Source organism: Prionailurus bengalensis, chromosome C1 (genome assembly GCF_016509475.1).
Source record: "Prionailurus bengalensis isolate Pbe53 chromosome C1, Fcat_Pben_1.1_paternal_pri, whole genome shotgun sequence".
NCBI classification, from domain to species: Eukaryota; Metazoa; Chordata; class Mammalia; order Carnivora; family Felidae; genus Prionailurus; species Prionailurus bengalensis.
In genome coordinates this window covers 17,412,101-17,421,503 of record NC_057345.1, presented here as the reverse complement: position 1 = coordinate 17,421,503, position 9,403 = coordinate 17,412,101, and the positions used below count along the sequence as shown (strand labels likewise).

General features: G+C 45.3%; 1 non-coding gene across 1 annotated transcript; it reads left to right on the top strand.

Moving 5' to 3' along the window:
• Positions 1-5,989: 5,989 nt before the first annotated feature.
• On the top strand, positions 5,990-6,062 carry TRNAK-CUU. Its single transcript has one exon. It is a non-coding gene; the product is annotated as a tRNA-Lys (tRNA).
• Positions 6,063-9,403: the final 3,341 nt, after the last annotated feature.

Below are 9,403 nucleotides of genomic sequence, written 5' to 3'. Positions count from 1 at the left end.
GTGATGCCACCCTTAGGTGTCTACTCAAGAGAAATGAAAACATATGTCCATGCAAAGACAAGACTTGCACATGAGTGTTCATTGCAGCATTATTCATAATAGCCCCAAGCTAGAAACATCTAAATATCCATGAATTGGCTCCTCTGAACAGAGTTGCAAAAATTCTCAACAAAATACTGGCAAGCCAAATCTAGCAACGTATAAGTAAAAAGGACTGTACGCCGTGGGATTTATCCCAGAAACGCAAGGCTGGTTTAAAATCTGAAAATCGACTAATGTAATGTATCATATCAGTAGAATGAAGGATAAAAACCACATGATCATCTCAGTAGATGCAGAAAAAAACATTTAACAAAATTCCATACCCCTTCATGATTGAAAACACACACACACACACACACACACACACACACACAGACACTCCTACACTGAAACTAATAACTATACTAGAATTAAAATAAAACACTTAAAAAGAAACCTCAACAAACCAAGGATAGAGGGGAACTTTCTCAACCTGATAAACGGCATCTATGAAAAATCCACAGCTAGCATCATACTCAATTGTGAAATACTGAATGCTTTCTCTCCTAGATCAGAAACAAGATAAGGAGATCTACTCCCTCTGTTTCTATCCAGCATTATACTGGAGGTTCTAACCAGGGCAATTAGGCAGGAAAATTAAATAAAAGTCATGCAGATGGGAAGTAAGAAAAACTAGCTCTATTTGCAGATAACATGATCTTGTATATAGAAAATCCTAAGGAATCCATTAAAAAATATAAAACTAATAAATGAGTTCGGTAAGGTTGTAGGATATAAAATCAACATACAACAACCAGTTGTAATTTTATGTACTAGCAATGAAAAACCCCCAAAATGAAATTAAGTAAACAATTTAAATTATAATAGCATCAAAAATAATAAAATAGTTAAGAATAAGGTTAACAAGGGGCGCCTGGGTGGCTCGGTTGGTTAAGCTTTTGACTCTTGGTTTCGGCTCAGGCCATGATCTCGTGGCTTTGTGAGTTCGAGCTCCGCATCAGGCCATGTGCTGGCAGCATGCAGCCAGCTTAGAATTCTCTCTCCATCTCTCTCTGCCTCTTCCCCACTCACGTAAAATGAAATAAAGAATAAGGTTAATACTAAAGAAGGGCAAAACTTATATTCTGGAAACTACGACGCATTGTTGGAAGAAATTAAAGAATACCCAAATAAATGAAAAGACAGCTCAATAGTAAAAATATAAATAACCCAATTAAAAAAAGGTCAAAGGCTATGAATAAGCATTTCTCCAAAGAAGATATACAAATGGCCAAAAAGCACATGAAAAGATCTCAGCAACATTAGCCACCCATCAGGGAAATGCAAATCAAAACTGTGAGATATTGATATCGGGGCACCTGGCTGGTTCAGTCAGTAGAGTGTAAGACTCTTGATCTCAGGGTTGTAAGTTCAAGCCCCACATTGGGTGTAGAAATCACTTAAAATAAATATCTTAAAATGACAAGATAATCGCCTTTTATCTACTAGGGTGGCGATAATCAGCAAGACAATCAGTGCTGTGGAGGGGCGCCTGGGTGGCTCAGTCGGTTAAGCTGCTGAGTTTGGCTCAGGTCATGATCTCATGGCTCGTGAGTTCAAGCCCCACGTTGGGCTTTGTGCTAACAACTCAGAGCCTGGAGCCCGCTTTGGACTCTGTGTCTCCCTCTTTCTCTGCCCCCCTTTGTCGTGCTCTGTCTCCCTCTCCTTCAAAAATAAATAAACACTGGGGCACCTGGGTGGCTCAGTCGGCTGGGCTTCCGACTTGGGCTCAGGTCATGATCTCATGGTTGGTGAGTTCGAGCCCCGTGTCTGGTTCTGGGCTGACAGCTCGGAGCCTGGAGCCTGCTTCAGATTCTGTCTCCCTCTCTCTCTGCCCCTCCCTCACTCATGCTTTGTCTCTCTCTCAAAAATAAATAAACATCAAATAAATAAATAGATAAATGAATAAACATTAAAAATTGTTTTTTAAAAGTGCTGTGGAGAACTTGGAGCCCTTGTGTACTGCTAGTGGGAATGTAAAATACAACAGCCACTTTGAAAACAGTTTGGCAATTTCTCAGAAAACTAAACATAGAACTACCATGCAGCCCAAGTAATTTCACTTCTAGGTATATACCCAAGAGAAACGAACACATATGTATGGCCACACAAAAACCACACAAATGTTTGTAGCAGCATTATTTACAATAGCCCAAGAGTGAAACAACCCAAATGTCTCTCCACTGATGAATGGACAAATAAACGATAGTATATCCATATAATGGAATGTATGCCATGAATGAATACATGCAATGAAAAGACATGACTACAACATGGATGAACCTTGAAAACATAAGTGAACGAAACCACACACAAATGGCCACATATTATATGGTTTTATTTATATGAAATGCCCAGAATAGGTAAATCTATAGAGACCGAGGGTAACTTAGTGGTTGCTTAAGACTTTAGAAGAAGGGGAAGGGGGGGGGGGTGACTGCTAATGGGTACAGGGTTTTATTGGGAGGGAGTAATGAAAACACTCTGAAATTTACATGGTGATGGACATACAACTATGAATATCCTAAAAACCACGGAATTGTATACTTTCAGTAGGTGAATTGTATGACATATGAGTTATAACTCAATAAAGCTATTATTTTACAAAAGGACATAGGGATCTTACTGGGGGCATGAAAATGTTCTAAAGCTGATTTATGGTAATGGTTGTAGTTACTTGATAAAATTTCTAGAAATCATTTCATTGTACACCTGAAATAGGTTAAAAAAATTTTTTTTGAGAGAGAGACAGAGAGAGAGAGCGCGAGCCCGAGCAGGGAAGAGACAGAGGTTGACAGAATCTTTTTTTTTTTTTTTTCAACGCTTATTTATTTTTGGGACAGAGAGAGACAGAGCATGAACGGGGGAGGGGCAGAGAGAGAGGGAGACACAGAATCAGGAAGCAGGCTCCAGGCTCTGAGCCATCAGCCCAGAGCCCGACGCGGGGCTCGAACTCACGGACCGCGAGATTGTGACCTGGCTGAAGTCGGACGCTTAACCGACTGCGCCACCCAGGCACCCCGAGGTTGACAGAATCTTAAACAGTCTTCATGCCCAGCATGGAGCCTGATACAGGGCTCAGTCTCTTAACCACGAGATCATGAACTGAGCCAAAATCAAGAATTGGACATTTAACCGACTGAGTGACCCAGGCACCTCAGGTGAATTTTATATTATGTAAACTATACCTCAATAAAGTTGTTTAAAAAAAAATAAAGAGTTTCCAGGTAATGCAACCAATGACAGGCAAGGCTGAAAATGTATGTGAAAGGGAGAAGTTTCTAGAAAATAATAAATTTACCCAAATTGACTCAAAAAGAAATAGAAATCATTAACTAACTTGGATTGATGTTCAAGAGCTTCTGACTCCAAACGGATGCCAGAGCCAGATGGATTTATAGGTAGGTTTTTTTTTTTTCATTTTTAGAGTTTTTAAATTAATTCATTCATTAATTATTCTGAGAGAGACAGAGTGAGTGGGGGAGGGGCAGAGAGAGAGGGAGAGAGAGCACTGTCAGCATGGAGCCCGATGTGGGACTCAAACTCCTGAACCATGACCTGAGCCAAAACCAAGAGTCACATGCTTAACCGACTGAGCCACCTAGGCGCCCATACAGGCAAGTTGTATTGAACCCTGATCTTGAACCTGTACATATTTCAGAGAACAAGACAAAGGGAAGTCATCCAATTTTTTTTTTTTATAGGTAGGATAACCTAGATCTCCAAACCAGAAAAGGACGATACAAGAAAAGAAAATTGCAGGGGGAATTCTTTTAAACATAGAGACACAAATCCTAAACAAAAATTAGCCAATTAAATAGAGCCTTTAAAAAAGAATAATAGCCGAGTTAGACTGATCCCAGGAGTGCAAACACATTATCTGCACATTTGCTGCAAACCTCCAAGCCGTTCTCATGTGCAGAATGCAAGATAGAAATGCTACTGGGGTGCCTGGGTGGCTCAGTTGGTTAGGTGTCCAACTTTGGCTCAGGTCATGACTCAGGGTTCCTGAGTTCTCGAGCCCCTGTCAGGCTCTGTGCCGACAGCTCAGAGCCTGGAGGCTGCTTCAGATTCTGTGGCTCCCTCTCTCTCTGACCCTTCCCCCTGACCCTCTCTCAAAAATAAACACACATTAAAAAAAAAAAAAAGAAATGCTACTTTTGGGGGCACCTGAGTGGCTCAGTTGGTTGAGTGTCTGATTCTTGATTTCGGCTTAGGGCATGATCCCAGGGTCATGCTATCAAGCCCCACATCAGTCTCTATGTTAAATGTGGAGCCTGCTTGGGATTCTCTCTCTCTCTCTCTCTCTCTCTCTCTCTCTCTCAAATAATAAAAAATTAAGAAATGCTACATTAGGGAAGTTTCCCCAAGAATCTGTTGTTCCTCGTTTATTCACTCAGCAAATATTTGGGTGCCTATTAAGTACTGGTTACTGTTTTGATACGAGTGCGTAACGTAAATGCCTGCCCGCAAAAAAGGAAAGAGAGCAATGTATATGCTCCTCTACATTACTACATTAACCAATTAAAGGAAAAAAACCATGTAACCATCTCCACAGATATGAGAAAAGCACTTGAAAAATTCAACACTCATTTATGATTATTAAAAACCTGATACATGACAAGACCCAGGAGTTACTATATTATAGCGACTATCATATTTAATGGTAAAGCCTTAGAAACAAGATACCTACTATCACTGTTACAAATCAACATCTTCCTGGTGAACCGGGACAAAGCAATAAGACAAGAGGGAGAAAAAAGCCAGGATCTGACTGCCCCCAACCCAATGCAGTCGACTCCTGTGCTGTCCTTAGACGAGGGTCATTTATTTATCAGACATTTACTGAGCATCTACCCTGTGCCAGGGTGGGATCCTAACTACTGTTTCTTGTCAAGAATTGGCTTCTGCTTTCCATGGATGCCCACGGCCTGGCAGGTGTGTCTGCAGCACAGCTCTTGGGGCACCTGAAGGGTTCTAGATTACAGCAAAGAGAGAAGACCAGACCTCCCTGGGGATTCTAAAGGAGAATTTCTAACAAGGCTCAGCAGTGTGACAATACTATTTTGTTATATATATTCGTACATTTTGTTTGCCTCTCGATCCTTCCATTAATCCTAGGGGAGTAGAATGCAGCGTCCTAGTAAATCTTAATTCACTGGTGTGGGTCTTATGTCAATCTTCAAGTGACCACAGCCACGGGTGACCAGCAGGATGCCCAGTGTATCTGCTGGCCAGTGGGGCTGCGTTGACCCAATCAAAGCACACATCTCTCCTGGTGCATGCACTCACACGCATGCGCGCGAACACGTGTGCGTGTTTGTGTGCGTGTGCGTGTGTGTGTGTGTGTGTGTGTGTTCCTTCAAAGGGATCACTAATCACCAGGCAGGTTATTTTATTTCCAACATGGGGACCACTGCCCTCTGGTGGCCACTCTGCCAAATGCCAAATTTAGGAAAATTTGGTCTTCCTTTTTTGAGACCATTAGGAACCAAGTTTTATTTAATCTCCATAAAACCTTATAGAATAGGTATTATCCCCAGTGCAGCTCAGAGAGGTGAAGTTACTTGCCTGAGGTCACACAGCCAAAAGTGGTGGACAGGCTGTGATGGGTGAGGCAGTTTAGGGGGAGGAAGAGGGGCCCCTCATCTGCTTCACCCTAATCCCAGCCCTGGTGATGGCATGGGGCTGGAATAGGGTCAGCCAAGCTCCTAGGCTCATGGTCTTAACCACCTGGTGACCCAGCCTCCTAACGGTCATTATGGGGGTTCCATTCTAACCTTGGATGTTTCCTTTCTGTGTACAATGCTAGATGCTTGCAAAGCAAAGACACAGCCTTTTGCCCATGAAGAACGTGACTTGTGTCCTGCAAATGTAAGTTGTGAAAAGACACCTTGCTCCATGGAGTGCCTGGCTGGCTCAGTTGGTAGAGCATGAGACTCTTGATCTCAGGGTCGTGAGTTCAAACCCCATGTCGGGCATGGAGCCTACTTAAAAAAACAAAACAAAAACCCACCTTGCTCCAGGAGCAGCAAAGGAAGCATGGTGTGTGTGTGTGTGTGTGTGTGTGTGTGTGTGTGTTTGGTGTTCTAAGGGAACAGGTCCTGAGGGGAAGCTGGAAGGCAGTGTCCTGGCCACAAGGAGTCTTCTTCCCCGGGCAGTGCATCCCCCTGAGACAAGCCAGTCACCCCCAGGCAGGCTCCTTAGAGGTGCTGGGGAAACACTTGCTGGATAAATGACCATAAACTTGCAACAGCTGATCTGCTGTCCGTTGCGACGATACACATGATCCTGAGGCGCAGAGGGAAAATGCTCGCGGTGTGAAGGTAATTAGCATTCCGCTGACCAGACATACCCAGCTTGGCTGTTTTAGCTCTTCTCAGTTTGCCAGCATTTTGCATCAGAATTCAAGTCAGCAGTTTTCCCTGAAACTAATACCCAAGTTTCTATTGAGCAGCCACTAGGAAGTCAAAACACAGGGAGAGGGCAATTGGCAGAGGTAGAGCTCTAGGCCATTGAGTCAGCACCAGCAGGGCGCCTGGTGCTGTCCTAAGCCTGGTCCTCTTTACTTCAACCCAGTGGGGCAGGAGGTGGGAAGAATGAATCCTTTCAGAGATGAGAAAGCAGCTCAGAGAGGGCAGGGGATGTATCTAAAGTCACACAGTGAGAGGCAGAGCTGAGATCTGAGTCCAAGTCTAGCCTCACGCCAGCACCTCGACTGCTGTGCCTGTGGTCCTCAAAGAGTGTTCCCCAGACCGGCTGCAGCAGGATCACCTGGGCACTTGTTAGAAATGCAGATTACCAGGCTCCACGCAGAACTACTGAATCCAAAACCGTGGATGTTGGACCCAGCAGCCTGTGTCTTAGCAAGCCCTCCAGGTGATTCTGTGTGAATCTCAAGTGTGAGACCCACAGACCATTGCTATAGTGGTACCTGAGCCTCACCTGCCCGCAGTCAGATGGGGACCAACCGGAGTGGGACAAGCCAAATAACTCCGGTCAAGACATTTTAGGATAGAGCCAGGGGGAGGGAGAGAGTTCTGGGGCTTCTGAAAAGGTTTCATGAAAGAGATGACATTTGAGCCTGGCCACGACGAATGGAAGGACTTTAAAGATTATAAATGGAAGAAACAGGGCACCTGGGTGGCTCAATCAGTTAAGCGTCCGACTTCGGCTCCGGTCATGATCTCACAGTTCGTGGGTCTAAGCCCCGCCTGTGTCGGGCTTTGCGGTGACAGCTCAGAGCCTGGAGCCTGCTTCAGATTCTGTGTTTCCTTCTCTCTCTCTCTGCCCCTCCCCCACTCGTGCTTTTTCTCTCAAAAATGAAGAAACATTGAAAAAATTTTTTAAATAAATAAATAAATGGAAGAAAAAGCCTTTCAGGCAGAGCAGAGGCACGGAGGCCAGAGAGTGCCTGTTCGTAAGTGGGATAGAGGTCAGTTCATGAAAAGCTTTGCAGGCAAGGCTGAAGGGCCTGGCCCTTATCCTGGAGGCAGTGGGGGGCCGTGGTAGGTTTTTGAACAGAGGTACGCTCAGTGCAAAGTTCCAGTGTTTCGCAGCATTTTCCTGCTCACCCACTGTAGCAGGCAAAATAATGGTCCCCGAAGATGTCCATGTTCTAGTCCCCAGAGCCTGTGATTGTGTTATGTTACATGGCAGGGGGAAATGAAGATTGCAGGCGGAATTGAGGCTGATAATCAGCTGACTTTGAGATGGGGAGCTTGCTCTGGATTATCCAGGTGGGCCCAGTATAATCACAGGGTCCTAATAAGTGACAGAAGGAGGAAAGTCAGAGCCAGAGTGAGTGAGAGATTTCAAGATGTTGCACTGCTGCCTCTGGGGACGGAGGAAGGGGCCACGAGCCAGGAATGCGGGCGGCCTCTAGAAGCTGGAAAGGCAGGGCATCCAATGACCAGAGCCTCCGGAAGGAACCCAGTCTTGCCGACACCTTGATTTTAGCCCAGTGAGACCCATTTGAGGCTTCTGACCTCCAGAGCTATGGGATAAACCTTCAGAAGACTGCAGAAAACTGTCTTCTTTTTTTCAACCAAAGACAATAACATCCGTCACCATTTTCTGAGTGCTTACAGTGCGTACTTCACGAACATGCTCCCTTTAATCCTCACAACAGCCCCATGACATAGGCCTTATTATCTCCATTTTCCATGTGGGGAAACTGAGGCTCGCCGGAATGAATAAGGAGTACAGCCAGCACTGAAGCCCAGGCCTGTCTCCAAAGCTTGTACCCACCAGGCTGGAGAGGACTTTAGACCATGGTGACAGCTTTCACTTGGGGGTGCCTGGAAGGGCTTCGGCGAAAGGAGGGCCTTTCCTGGCTGGAGCAGGGGCACACTGTTGGAGGGCCCTGGACCCCTGGACATCCTCCCCTTCTAATGAGGAACTCGGCAAAGTCAAACTTGAACTTCTCGGCACAAACCCCCGCCCCCCTGCCTTGGATCTGCTTTCAACTAGGCCATGGAAGACTGACGCCCAGGTTCACAGCCAGATTGCTTGTGTTTGTCTCCTCGTCCCAGGTAAGTCCCTCACTTCTCTCGGTTTCATTTCCTACTCTGTAAAATGGAGATAATAATAGAACCTACTTTTGAGAGTGTTCTATGGGTTATGGCACGTATGTAACAGACTTAACTCATTACCTATACGAAGCAAGTCTAAACCTCGTTATCACTATTTTCTTTTTAAAAAATTTTTTTTAACGTTTATTTATTTTTTTTGGGACAGAGAGAGACAGAGCATGAACGGGGGAGGGGCAGAGAGAGAGGGAGACACAGAATCGGAAGCAGGCTCCAGGCTCTGAGCCATCAGCCCAGAGCCCGACACGGGGCTCGAACTCACGGACCGTGAGATCGTGACCTGAGCTGAAGTCGGACGCTTAACCAACTGAGCCACCCAGGCGCCCCACGTTATCACTATTTTCATTATCAGTTCATGTCGTGGGAGACCCGCCCCATCCCAAGACTCCTTCTCAGGCACAGTGGCGGTGATCGACTGTGCAGATGAATTCCCACACATACGCTTCTAATATGAATATTTTTACGTGCTCACAAAATATTTCTTTAGGAGCTTTCAACCTTTTGTGGGTTTGGGGACCCTTTGGGACTCTAATGACAACTACAGACTTTTGTATGTGTGGTTAGTCCATACCCTTCTCTGAAAATTGCCCCTGGGTGCACAGGGATAGGTTCCTGCAGCTATGCTTGGACTCTGTGGGTGTTGGTGGGCCCCCACAGCTCGCAGGCAGCCTGGCTCACCCTAACGGGCATCCGGGGCTACTTTATCCAGCTTTCCAGCTGTGCAGGCTGTA